Genomic DNA, 13,378 nt, shown 5'->3' with positions numbered 1-13,378 from the left:
ACTGTTTGCTTCCTGTGTTTGCAAAAACATAAAATAAATAAACAAGTCAAAATGCATACGTATTTTCTAAAACAATGTATAAGCGAGCAACCGGTTGGGGGGGGAAAAAGGACGAGTTGACTGTCAACAGCTGGCTTGGCGTTCTCGGGGCTGAGAGGCAGGCGGGTAACACGCGTGTGACTCCTAGCCGGGTTGAAGGGGCTTTAAGTAGGCTACTTTGACCGGTAACTCTCGCTTACGGCCATACCACGCTGAACACGCCCGATCTCGTCCGATCTCGGAAGCTAAGCAGCGTCGGGCCTGGTTAGTACTTGGATGGGAGACCGCCTGGGAATACCAGGTGCCGTAAGCTTTTCTCACCTTCAGCCAGTGCAACTGATTTTTTTTAGGCCGTCTGACTGTGCGTGCCTGCTCCCTACCTTCCTTCACACATTTGGTCGCCCAGCGCTTTTTCTACCCCCTTGACTTTTTGCTTCCTCCGTTTGAAAAAAACAAAGTTCCCGGTTTTGCGCGCAGTGTGAATTGATATTTGATAAGCTGATATCAGTGTACTTCATGGAGGTTTGCTTGACAACAGTTGCTACTGCATAATGTCTTGTCAATTTAGACGCAGCATTCGATTGACGTGCGTCTCCTATTACGTATCAGGCCTATATATAAGCCGTGCGCCAAGGAGAAGTGCTCATTCGCGTCTCCGTCGCTGGGGGGAGCGCCGCGCTTTCAGTCGTTAGTGTTATATTTCTGGACATGTATGGATCATTGTCCACCAGTGACCCTATTTCATAAGGCGAGAACTACAGTTGGAGCAGGTAATTGTGTCTTTTTCCGTCCAGTAGTTAAAGCAAATTGGACCCGTGAAACGCCTGTCTTGCTGTAGCCTAGTATCTAGCGTTCACCACACACGAGCGAGCTGTATGCGCCTTCCTAACTGGCCAGACAGACCTAACTCGGAGCCTCCGCATCCCGTCGGCTAAGTGTAACTTGTTTATATGGAGAGGCTTTCTGAAATGAAGCTGATATTTCATGAATTGTAAATTAGGGCCGTTCTCTCCAGCGAAACGTCGCCCAAATGTTTTCACTCTGCTTAAAAGCAGCACTTTTGTTTTTTTTTTCCCTTTTTAAAAAAAAAAAAAAAAAAAAGCTTTTTACTCTAATGATATTTTCTAACATCTATTTTAGTTAAGCTTACTTGTGGTAGTTTCACTTGGTGTACACCAAGTGGTTTTTGCCATGCCGTGTCACCTTTAGAATCTGTTGAGAATCCAAACAAATCTGGCGTCTTAATCAGAGATCATTTTTCCCGACCTGAAAAAAATACCTGTATATGAGAGCTTTATGTTAACTCATGTTATCTTGTAGCCTATTTCTTCACATTATTTTACATTCGACTGCTGATATTTACAGGGTCTTCCTAATTCACTGCACTGGTTTTACTAGGCTATTGTATCTATCTCCTTACCATCCTCTGAATTCTCGTCTTTACTTTATTCTAAATATCTGATGTTTTATTTATCGGTTTGTTTATTTGTATTATTGTTTTATTTTCCTTTTTCTCCGTTATTGTGTTAAATGCTCCAAACGTAAAGCACTTTGAGATGCATTCTGTGTATGAAAGGTACTATGTAAATAAAACGTATATTATACCTAATACAAGTTGAACTGTGAGTAAAGTATACGTGCCGTTGGTCAAACAAATGCTTCTTTCAATACCAATGGCTTGTAGGAAAAACAAAGAAGAGTTATTGTAAATGTTACAAAGTTTGAATAGGCTTTTCTTGTATTCTTCAGTTTACAATTTTTTTTTTTGTGAAGCTTAATGCTTGTTTTCATCGGGAAAGTTTAGATTGTTGTTGAGCAGCAACTGTGTGCTTGGTTTTCCATGTCCCTGTAGTTTTCACCTTCTAGTAGAATTCTTGTCTTGCTGTGTTCAATCCCCTCCGTTATGTTTTGAAGAAGATGAAAATGGGTGCCTGTAAATCCACTGTATATCCGACGTAGGCTACAAGCCCGCGGTGTAATGTCAGGCAGCGGTTCGCCCAAGAGCTGCAAAGGGATGATGCTGTCCAATGTCCTGGCCCACTCTTTAGGTTCCGCTGCGTTCCGGTCGGTGCTTTTGATTGTTTCAGTCTAGCCCACGACTGATTAAAGTGTAGACAGCATAGAAGAAAGCGCATCCAGGATTGTTGTCATTTGTTTCCTCGACCGATTTCGTCCTATACGAGAAAATCTTCAGGGGTCTCAAAGCACACAATCTGCAAGCCATCTTACAATGAAACTTTTTTTTTTTTTCTCTCTCACACCGTCTGATTATTGAACACATAGTCTGCATTCCTGTCGACATCACAAGTTGTATAATATTGTTCTGAACATCTCACAAGTTAGCCTACTCGTTGCAGGATCTCCAAGTAAAGCGAATCACCAAAGATCCTGTTTTTACGCGCAGTGTCAATCGATGTTTGATAAGCTAATATCAGTGTACTTCATGGAGTTTTGCTCATCAGCAGTTGCTACTGCATAATATGTTGTCAACTTAGACTCAGCACTCGATTGACGTGTGTGTGCTGTTACGTATCAGGTCTATAAGCCGTGCGCCAAGGAGAAGTGCTCATTCACGTCGCTGGAGCTGCCATGCTTTCCGTCGTTATAGTGTTCTATCGGCTGGCCTGGCGCTCTCGGGGCTGAGAGGCAGACGGGTAACACGCGGGAGGAGCTTTAAGTAGGCTATTTTGACCGGTAGCTTTCGCTTACGGCCATACCACGCTGAACACGCCCGATCTCGTCCGATCTCGGAAGCTAAGCAGCGTCGGGCCTGGTTAGTACTTGGATGGGAGACCGCCTGGGAATACCAGGTGCCGTAAGCTTTTCCCAACTTCAGCCAGTGCGACCGTTTCTTTTTATTTATTTTTTTTAGACTGTCTTTCTGTGCGTGCCTGCTCCGTTCACCTTTGGCTGCCCGGCGATTTTTCTACCCCTTGACTGTTTGCTTCCTGTGTTTGCAAAAACATAAAATAAATAAACAAGTCAAAATGCATACGTATTTTCTAAAACAATGTATAAGCGAGCAACCGGTTGGGGGGAAAAAAAGGACGAGTTGACTGTCAACAGCTGGCTTGGCGTTCTCGGGGCTGAGAGGCAGGCGGGTAACACGCGTGTGACTCCTAGCCGGGTTGAAGGGGCTTTAAGTAGGCTACTTTGACCGGTAACTCTCGCTTACGGCCATACCACGCTGAACACGCCCGATCTCGTCCGATCTCGGAAGCTAAGCAGCGTCGGGCCTGGTTAGTACTTGGATGGGAGACCGCCTGGGAATACCAGGTGCCGTAAGCTTTTCTCACCTTCAGCCAGTGCAACTGATTTTTTTTTTAGGCCGTCTGACTGTGCGTGCCTGCTCCCTACCTTCCTTCACACATTTGGTCGCCCAGCGCTTTTTCTACCCCCTTGACTTTTTGCTTCCTCCGTTTGAAAAAAACAAAGTTCCCGGTTTTGCGCGCAGTGTGAATTGATATTTGATAAGCTGATATCAGTGTACTTCATGGAGGTTTGCTTGACAACAGTTGCTACTGCATAATGTCTTGTCAATTTAGACGCAGCATTCGATTGACGTGCGTCTCCTATTACGTATCAGGCCTATATATAAGCCGTGCGCCAAGGAGAAGTGCTCATTCGCGTCTCCGTCGCTGGGGGGAGCGCCGCGCTTTCAGTCGTTAGTGTTATATTTCTGGACATGTATGGATCATTGTCCACCAGTGACCCTATTTCATAAGGCGAGAACTACAGTTGGAGCAGGTAATTGTGTCTTTTTCCGTCCAGTAGTTAAAGCAAATTGGACCCGTGAAACGCCTGTCTTGCTGTAGCCTAGTATCTAGCGTTCACCACACACGAGCGAGCTGTATGCGCCTTCCTAACTGGCCAGACAGACCTAACTCGGAGCCTCCGCATCCCGTCGGCTAAGTGTAACTTGTTTATATGGAGAGGCTTTCTGAAATGAAGCTGATATTTCATGAATTGTAAATTAGGGCCGTTCTCTCCAGCGAAACGTCGCCCAAATGTTTTCACTCTGCTTAAAAGCAGCACTTTTGTTTTTTTTTTCCCTTTTTAAAAAAAAAAAAAAAAAAAAGCTTTTTACTCTAATGATATTTTCTAACATCTATTTTAGTTAAGCTTACTTGTGGTAGTTTCACTTGGTGTACACCAAGTGGTTTTTGCCATGCCGTGTCACCTTTAGAATCTGTTGAGAATCCAAACAAATCTGGCGTCTTAATCAGAGATCATTTTTCCCGACCTGAAAAAAATACCTGTATATGAGAGCTTTATGTTAACTCATGTTATCTTGTAGCCTATTTCTTCACATTATTTTACATTCGACTGCTGATATTTACAGGGTCTTCCTAATTCACTGCACTGGTTTTACTAGGCTATTGTATCTATCTCCTTACCATCCTCTGAATTCTCGTCTTTACTTTATTCTAAATATCTGATGTTTTATTTATCGGTTTGTTTATTTGTATTATTGTTTTATTTTCCTTTTTCTCCGTTATTGTGTTAAATGCTCCAAACGTAAAGCACTTTGAGATGCATTCTGTGTATGAAAGGTACTATGTAAATAAAACGTATATTATACCTAATACAAGTTGAACTGTGAGTAAAGTATACGTGCCGTTGGTCAAACAAATGCTTCTTTCAATACCAATGGCTTGTAGGAAAAACAAAGAAGAGTTATTGTAAATGTTACAAAGTTTGAATAGGCTTTTCTTGTATTCTTCAGTTTACAATTTTTTTTTTTGTGAAGCTTAATGCTTGTTTTCATCGGGAAAGTTTAGATTGTTGTTGAGCAGCAACTGTGTGCTTGGTTTTCCATGTCCCTGTAGTTTTCACCTTCTAGTAGAATTCTTGTCTTGCTGTGTTCAATCCCCTCCGTTATGTTTTGAAGAAGATGAAAATGGGTGCCTGTAAATCCACTGTATATCCGACGTAGGCTACAAGCCCGCGGTGTAATGTCAGGCAGCGGTTCGCCCAAGAGCTGCAAAGGGATGATGCTGTCCAATGTCCTGGCCCACTCTTTAGGTTCCGCTGCGTTCCGGTCGGTGCTTTTGATTGTTTCAGTCTAGCCCACGACTGATTAAAGTGTAGACAGCATAGAAGAAAGCGCATCCAGGATTGTTGTCATTTGTTTCCTCGACCGATTTCGTCCTATACGAGAAAATCTTCAGGGGTCTCAAAGCACACAATCTGCAAGCCATCTTACAATGAAACTTTTTTTTTTTTTTTTCTCTCACACCGTCTGATTATTGAACACATAGTCTGCATTCCTGTCGACATCACAAGTTGTATAATATTGTTCTGAACATCTCACAAGTTAGCCTACTCGTTGCAGGATCTCCAAGTAAAGCGAATCACCAAAGATCCTGTTTTTACGCGCAGTGTCAATCGATGTTTGATAAGCTAATATCAGTGTACTTCATGGAGTTTTGCTCATCAGCAGTTGCTACTGCATAATATGTTGTCAACTTAGACTCAGCACTCGATTGACGTGTGTGTGCTGTTACGTATCAGGTCTATAAGCCGTGCGCCAAGGAGAAGTGCTCATTCACGTCGCTGGAGCTGCCATGCTTTCCGTCGTTATAGTGTTCTATCGGCTGGCCTGGCGCTCTCGGGGCTGAGAGGCAGACGGGTAACACGCGGGAGGAGCTTTAAGTAGGCTATTTTGACCGGTAGCTTTCGCTTACGGCCATACCACGCTGAACACGCCCGATCTCGTCCGATCTCGGAAGCTAAGCAGCGTCGGGCCTGGTTAGTACTTGGATGGGAGACCGCCTGGGAATACCAGGTGCCGTAAGCTTTTCCCAACTTCAGCCAGTGCGACCGTTTCTTTTTATTTATTTTTTTTAGACTGTCTTTCTGTGCGTGCCTGCTCCGTTCACCTTTGGCTGCCCGGCGATTTTTCTACCCCTTGACTGTTTGCTTCCTGTGTTTGCAAAAACATAAAATAAATAAACAAGTCAAAATGCATACGTATTTTCTAAAACAATGTATAAGCGAGCAACCGGTTGGGGGGAAAAAAAGGACGAGTTGACTGTCAACAGCTGGCTTGGCGTTCTCGGGGCTGAGAGGCAGGCGGGTAACACGCGTGTGACTCCTAGCCGGGTTGAAGGGGCTTTAAGTAGGCTACTTTGACCGGTAACTCTCGCTTACGGCCATACCACGCTGAACACGCCCGATCTCGTCCGATCTCGGAAGCTAAGCAGCGTCGGGCCTGGTTAGTACTTGGATGGGAGACCGCCTGGGAATACCAGGTGCCGTAAGCTTTTCTCACCTTCAGCCAGTGCAACTGATTTTTTTTTTAGGCCGTCTGACTGTGCGTGCCTGCTCCCTACCTTCCTTCACACATTTGGTCGCCCAGCGCTTTTTCTACCCCCTTGACTTTTTGCTTCCTCCGTTTGAAAAAAACAAAGTTCCCGGTTTTGCGCGCAGTGTGAATTGATATTTGATAAGCTGATATCAGTGTACTTCATGGAGGTTTGCTTGACAACAGTTGCTACTGCATAATGTCTTGTCAATTTAGACGCAGCATTCGATTGACGTGCGTCTCCTATTACGTATCAGGCCTATATATAAGCCGTGCGCCAAGGAGAAGTGCTCATTCGCGTCTCCGTCGCTGGGGGGAGCGCCGCGCTTTCAGTCGTTAGTGTTATATTTCTGGACATGTATGGATCATTGTCCACCAGTGACCCTATTTCATAAGGCGAGAACTACAGTTGGAGCAGGTAATTGTGTCTTTTTCCGTCCAGTAGTTAAAGCAAATTGGACCCGTGAAACGCCTGTCTTGCTGTAGCCTAGTATCTAGCGTTCACCACACACGAGCGAGCTGTATGCGCCTTCCTAACTGGCCAGACAGACCTAACTCGGAGCCTCCGCATCCCGTCGGCTAAGTGTAACTTGTTTATATGGAGAGGCTTTCTGAAATGAAGCTGATATTTCATGAATTGTAAATTAGGGCCGTTCTCTCCAGCGAAACGTCGCCCAAATGTTTTCACTCTGCTTATAAGCAGCACTTTTGTTTTTTTGTTTTTACTTTGTGCTTTGTGTTTCATCTTTTTTTTTCCCTTTTTAAAAAAAAAAAAAAAAAAAAAAGCTTTTTACTCTAATGATATTTTCTAACATCTATTTTAGTTAAGCTTACTTGTGGTAGTTTCACTTGGTGTACACCAAGTGGTTTTTGCCATGCTGTGTCACCTTTAGAATCTGTTGAGAATCTAAACAAATCTGGCGTCTTAATCAGAGATCATTTTTCCCGACCTGAAAAAAATACCTGTATATGAGAGCTTTATGTTAACTCATGTTATCTTGTAGCCTATTTCTTCACATTATTTTACATTCGACTGCTGATATTTACAGGGTCTTCCTGATTCACTGCACTGGTTTTACTAGGCTATTGTATCTATCTCCTTACCATCCTCTGAATTCTCGTCTTTACTTTATTCTAAATATCTGATGTTTTATTTATCGGTTTGTTTATTTGTATTATTTTTTTTTTTTAATTATTTTCCTTTTTCTCCATTATTGTGTTAAATGCTCCAAACGTAAAGCACTTTGAGATGCATTCTGTGTATGAAAGGTACTATGTAAATAAAACGTATATTATACCTAATACAAGTTGAACTGTGAGTAAAGTATACGTGCCGTTGGTCAAACAAATGCTTCTTTCAATACCAATGGCTTGTAGGAAAAACAAAGAAGAGTTATTGTAAATGTTACAAAGTTTGAATAGGCTTTTCTTGTATTCTTCAGTTTACATTTTTTTTTTTTTGTGAAGCTTAATGCTTGTTTTCATCGGGAAAGTTTAGATTGTTGTTGAGCAGCAACTGTGTGCTTGGTTTTCCATGTCCCTGTAGTTTTCACCTTCTAGTAGAATTCTTGTCTTGCTGTGTTCAATCCCCTCCGTTATGTTTTGAAGAAGATGAAAATGGGTGCCTGTAAATCCACTGTATATCCGACGTAGGCTACAAGCCCGCGGTGTAATGTCAGGCAGCGGTTCGCCCAAGAGCTGCAAAGGGATGATGCTGTCCAATGTCCTGGCCCACTCTTTAGGTTCCGCTGCGTTCCGGTCGGTGCTTTTGATTGTTTCAGTCTAGCCCACGACTGATTAAAGTGTAGACAGCATAGAAGAAAGCGCATCCAGGATTGTTGTCATTTGTTTCCTCGACCGATTTCGTCCTATACGAGAAAATCTTCAGGGGTCTCAAAGCACACAATCTGCAAGCCATCTTACAATGAAACTTTTTTTTTTTTTTTTTCTCTCACACCGTCTGATTATTGAACACATAGTCTGCATTCCTGTCGACATCACAAGTTGTATAATATTGTTCTGAACATCTCACAAGTTAGCCTACTCGTTGCAGGATCTCCAAGTAAAGCGAATCACCAAAGATCCTGTTTTTACGCGCAGTGTCAATCGATGTTTGATAAGCTAATATCAGTGTACTTCATGGAGTTTTGCTCATCAGCAGTTGCTACTGCATAATATGTTGTCAACTTAGACTCAGCACTCGATTGACGGTGTGTGCTGTTACGTATCAGGTCTATAAGCCGTGCGCCAAGGAGAAGTGCTCATTCACGTCGCTGGAGCTGCCATGCTTTCCGTCGTTATAGTGTTCTATCGGCTGGCCTGGCGCTCTCGGGGCTGAGAGGCAGACGGGTAACACGCGGGAGGAGCTTTAAGTAGGCTATTTTGACCGGTAGCTTTCGCTTACGGCCATACCACGCTGAACACGCCCGATCTCGTCCGATCTCGGAAGCTAAGCAGCGTCGGGCCTGGTTAGTACTTGGATGGGAGACCGCCTGGGAATACCAGGTGCCGTAAGCTTTTCCCAACTTCAGCCAGTGCGACCGTTTCTTTTTATTTATTTTTTTTAGACTGTCTTTCTGTGCGTGCCTGCTCCGTTCACCTTTGGCTGCCCGGCGATTTTTCTACCCCTTGACTGTTTGCTTCCTGTGTTTGCAAAAACATAAAATAAATAAACAAGTCAAAATGCATACGTATTTTCTAAAACAATGTATAAGCGAGCAACCGGTTGGGGGGAAAAAAAGGACGAGTTGACTGTCAACAGCTGGCTTGGCGTTCTCGGGGCTGAGAGGCAGGCGGGTAACACGCGTGTGACTCCTAGCCGGGTTGAAGGGGCTTTAAGTAGGCTACTTTGACCGGTAACTCTCGCTTACGGCCATACCACGCTGAACACGCCCGATCTCGTCCGATCTCGGAAGCTAAGCAGCGTCGGGCCTGGTTAGTACTTGGATGGGAGACCGCCTGGGAATACCAGGTGCCGTAAGCTTTTCTCACCTTCAGCCAGTGCAACTGATTTTTTTTTTAGGCCGTCTGACTGTGCGTGCCTGCTCCCTACCTTCCTTCACACATTTGGTCGCCCAGCGCTTTTTCTACCCCCTTGACTTTTTGCTTCCTCCGTTTGAAAAAAACAAAGTTCCCGGTTTTGCGCGCAGTGTGAATTGATATTTGATAAGCTGATATCAGTGTACTTCATGGAGGTTTGCTTGACAACAGTTGCTACTGCATAATGTCTTGTCAATTTAGACGCAGCATTCGATTGACGTGCGTCTCCTATTACGTATCAGGCCTATATATAAGCCGTGCGCCAAGGAGAAGTGCTCATTCGCGTCTCCGTCGCTGGGGGGAGCGCCGCGCTTTCAGTCGTTAGTGTTATATTTCTGGACATGTATGGATCATTGTCCACCAGTGACCCTATTTCATAAGGCGAGAACTACAGTTGGAGCAGGTAATTGTGTCTTTTTTCCGTCCAGTAGTTAAAGCAAATTGGACCCGTGAAACGCCTGTCTTGCTGTAGCCTAGTATCTAGCGTTCACCACACACGAGCGAGCTGTATGCGCCTTCCTAACTGGCCAGACAGACCTAACTCGGAGCCTCCGCATCCCGTCGGCTAAGTGTAACTTGTTTATATGGAGAGGCTTTCTGAAATGAAGCTGATATTTCATGAATTGTAAATTAGGGCCGTTCTCTCCAGCGAAACGTCGCCCAAATGTTTTCACTCTGCTTAAAAGCAGCACTTTTGTTTTTTTTTTCCCTTTTTAAAAAAAAAAAAAAAAAAAAAGCTTTTTACTCTAATGATATTTTCTAACATCTATTTTAGTTAAGCTTACTTGTGGTAGTTTCACTTGGTGTACACCAAGTGGTTTTTGCCATGCCGTGTCACCTTTAGAATCTGTTGAGAATCCAAACAAATCTGGCGTCTTAATCAGAGATCATTTTTCCCGACCTGAAAAAAATACCTGTATATGAGAGCTTTATGTTAACTCATGTTATCTTGTAGCCTATTTCTTCACATTATTTTACATTCGACTGCTGATATTTACAGGGTCTTCCTAATTCACTGCACTGGTTTTACTAGGCTATTGTATCTATCTCCTTACCATCCTCTGAATTCTCGTCTTTACTTTATTCTAAATATCTGATGTTTTATTTATCGGTTTGTTTATTTGTATTATTGTTTTATTTTCCTTTTTCTCCGTTATTGTGTTAAATGCTCCAAACGTAAAGCACTTTGAGATGCATTCTGTGTATGAAAGGTACTATGTAAATAAAACGTATATTATACCTAATACAAGTTGAACTGTGAGTAAAGTATACGTGCCGTTGGTCAAACAAATGCTTCTTTCAATACCAATGGCTTGTAGGAAAAACAAAGAAGAGTTATTGTAAATGTTACAAAGTTTGAATAGGCTTTTCTTGTATTCTTCAGTTTACAATTTTTTTTTTTTTGTGAAGCTTAATGCTTGTTTTCATCGGGAAAGTTTAGATTGTTGTTGAGCAGCAACTGTGTGCTTGGTTTTCCATGTCCCTGTAGTTTTCACCTTCTAGTAGAATTCTTGTCTTGCTGTGTTCAATCCCCTCCGTTATGTTTTGAAGAAGATGAAAATGGGTGCCTGTAAATCCACTGTATATCCGACGTAGGCTACAAGCCCGCGGTGTAATGTCAGGCAGCGGTTCGCCCAAGAGCTGCAAAGGGATGATGCTGTCCAATGTCCTGGCCCACTCTTTAGGTTCCGCTGCGTTCCGGTCGGTGCTTTTGATTGTTTCAGTCTAGCCCACGACTGATTAAAGTGTAGACAGCATAGAAGAAAGCGCATCCAGGATTGTTGTCATTTGTTTCCTCGACCGATTTCGTCCTATACGAGAAAATCTTCAGGGGTCTCAAAGCACACAATCTGCAAGCCATCTTACAATGAAACTTTTTTTTTTTTTTTCTCTCACACCGTCTGATTATTGAACACATAGTCTGCATTCCTGTCGACATCACAAGTTGTATAATATTGTTATGAACATCTCACAAGTTAGCCTACTCGTTGCAGGATCTCCAAGTAAAGCGAATCACCAAAGATCCTGTTTTTACGCGCAGTGTCAATCGATGTTTGATAAGCTAATATCAGTGTACTTCATGGAGTTTTGCTCATCAGCAGTTGCTACTGCATAATATGTTGTCAACTTAGACTCAGCACTCGATTGACGTGTGTGTGCTGTTACGTATCAGGTCTATAAGCCGTGCGCCAAGGAGAAGTGCTCATTCACGTCGCTGGAGCTGCCATGCTTTCCGTCGTTATAGTGTTCTATCGGCTGGCCTGGCGCTCTCGGGGCTGAGAGGCAGACGGGTAACACGCGGGAGGAGCTTTAAGTAGGCTATTTTGACCGGTAGCTTTCGCTTACGGCCATACCACGCTGAACACGCCCGATCTCGTCCGATCTCGGAAGCTAAGCAGCGTCGGGCCTGGTTAGTACTTGGATGGGAGACCGCCTGGGAATACCAGGTGCCGTAAGCTTTTCCCAACTTCAGCCAGTGCGACCGTTTCTTTTTATTTATTTTTTTTAGACTGTCTTTCTGTGCGTGCCTGCTCCGTTCACCTTTGGCTGCCCGGCGATTTTTCTACCCCTTGACTGTTTGCTTCCTGTGTTTGCAAAAACATAAAATAAATAAACAAGTCAAAATGCATACGTATTTTCTAAAACAATGTATAAGCGAGCAACCGGTTGGGGGGAAAAAAAGGACGAGTTGACTGTCAACAGCTGGCTTGGCGTTCTCGGGGCTGAGAGGCAGGCGGGTAACACGCGTGTGACTCCTAGCCGGGTTGAAGGGGCTTTAAGTAGGCTACTTTGACCGGTAACTCTCGCTTACGGCCATACCACGCTGAACACGCCCGATCTCGTCCGATCTCGGAAGCTAAGCAGCGTCGGGCCTGGTTAGTACTTGGATGGGAGACCGCCTGGGAATACCAGGTGCCGTAAGCTTTTCTCACCTTCAGCCAGTGCAACTGATTTTTTTTAGGCCGTCTGACTGTGCGTGCCTGCTCCCTACCTTCCTTCACACATTTGGTCGCCCAGCGCTTTTTCTACCCCCCTTGACTTTTTGCTTCCTCCGTTTGAAAAAAACAAAGTTCCCGGTTTTGCGCGCAGTGTGAATTGATATTTGATAAGCTGATATCAGTGTACTTCATGGAGGTTTGCTTGACAACAGTTGCTACTGCATAATGTCTTGTCAATTTAGACGCAGCATTCGATTGACGTGCGTCTCCTATTACGTATCAGGCCTATATATAAGCCGTGCGCCAAGGAGAAGTGCTCATTCGCGTCTCCGTCGCTGGGGGGAGCGCCGCGCTTTCAGTCGTTAGTGTTATATTTCTGGACATGTATGGATCATTGTCCACCAGTGACCCTATTTCATAAGGCGAGAACTACAGTTGGAGCAGGTAATTGTGTCTTTTTCCGTCCAGTAGTTAAAGCAAATTGGACCCGTGAAACGCCTGTCTTGCTGTAGCCTAGTATCTAGCGTTCACCACACACGAGCGAGCTGTATGCGCCTTCCTAACTGGCCAGACAGACCTAACTCGGAGCCTCCGCATCCCGTCGGCTAAGTGTAACTTGTTTATATGGAGAGGCTTTCTGAAATGAAGCTGATATTTCATGAATTGTAAATTAGGGCCGTTCTCTCCAGCGAAACGTCGCCCAAATGTTTTCACTCTGCTTATAAGCAGCACTTTTGTTTTTTTGTTTTTACTTTGTGCTTTGTGTTTCATCTTTTTTTTTCCCTTTTTAAAAAAAAAAAAAAAAAAAAAGCTTTTTACTCTAATGATATTTTCTAACATCTATTTTAGTTAAGCTTACTTGTGGTAGTTTCACTTGGTGTACACCAAGTGGTTTTTGCCATGCTGTGTCACCTTTAGAATCTGTTGAGAATCTAAACAAATCTGGCGTCTTAATCAGAGATCATTTTTCCCGACCTGAAAAAAATACCTGTATATGAGAGCTTTATGTTAACTCATGTTATCTTGTAGCCTATTTCTTCACATTATTTTACAA

At 43.6% G+C, this 13,378-nt stretch overlaps 9 non-coding genes across 9 annotated transcripts; all 9 read left to right on the top strand.

Moving 5' to 3' along the window:
- Positions 1-233: 233 nt before the first annotated feature.
- Positions 234-352, top strand: LOC121678631. The gene has a single exon (XR_006021312.1). It is a non-coding gene; the product is annotated as a 5S ribosomal RNA (ribosomal RNA).
- Positions 353-2,742: 2,390 nt separating this feature from the next.
- On the top strand, positions 2,743-2,861 carry LOC121678630. Its single transcript, XR_006021311.1, has one exon. It is a non-coding gene; the product is annotated as a 5S ribosomal RNA (ribosomal RNA).
- Positions 2,862-3,208: 347 nt separating this feature from the next.
- Positions 3,209-3,327, top strand: LOC121678629. The gene has a single exon (XR_006021310.1). It is a non-coding gene; the product is annotated as a 5S ribosomal RNA (ribosomal RNA).
- Positions 3,328-5,720: 2,393 nt separating this feature from the next.
- On the top strand, positions 5,721-5,839 carry LOC121678628. Its single transcript, XR_006021309.1, has one exon. It is a non-coding gene; the product is annotated as a 5S ribosomal RNA (ribosomal RNA).
- A 347-nt stretch (positions 5,840-6,186) lies between these two features.
- On the top strand, positions 6,187-6,305 carry LOC121678627. Its single transcript, XR_006021308.1, has one exon. It is a non-coding gene; the product is annotated as a 5S ribosomal RNA (ribosomal RNA).
- Positions 6,306-8,744: 2,439 nt separating this feature from the next.
- LOC121678626 lies at positions 8,745-8,863 on the top strand. The gene has a single exon (XR_006021307.1). It is a non-coding gene; the product is annotated as a 5S ribosomal RNA (ribosomal RNA).
- Positions 8,864-9,210: 347 nt separating this feature from the next.
- LOC121678625 lies at positions 9,211-9,329 on the top strand. Its single transcript, XR_006021306.1, has one exon. It is a non-coding gene; the product is annotated as a 5S ribosomal RNA (ribosomal RNA).
- A 2,396-nt stretch (positions 9,330-11,725) lies between these two features.
- On the top strand, positions 11,726-11,844 carry LOC121678624. Its single transcript, XR_006021305.1, has one exon. It is a non-coding gene; the product is annotated as a 5S ribosomal RNA (ribosomal RNA).
- A 347-nt stretch (positions 11,845-12,191) lies between these two features.
- Positions 12,192-12,310, top strand: LOC121678623. The gene has a single exon (XR_006021304.1). It is a non-coding gene; the product is annotated as a 5S ribosomal RNA (ribosomal RNA).
- Positions 12,311-13,378: the final 1,068 nt, after the last annotated feature.

This window comes from Alosa sapidissima, chromosome 12, assembly GCF_018492685.1.
Source record: "Alosa sapidissima isolate fAloSap1 chromosome 12, fAloSap1.pri, whole genome shotgun sequence".
NCBI lineage: Eukaryota > Metazoa > Chordata > Actinopteri > Clupeiformes > Clupeidae > Alosa > Alosa sapidissima.
This window is presented reverse-complemented; position numbering and strand designations above follow the sequence as displayed.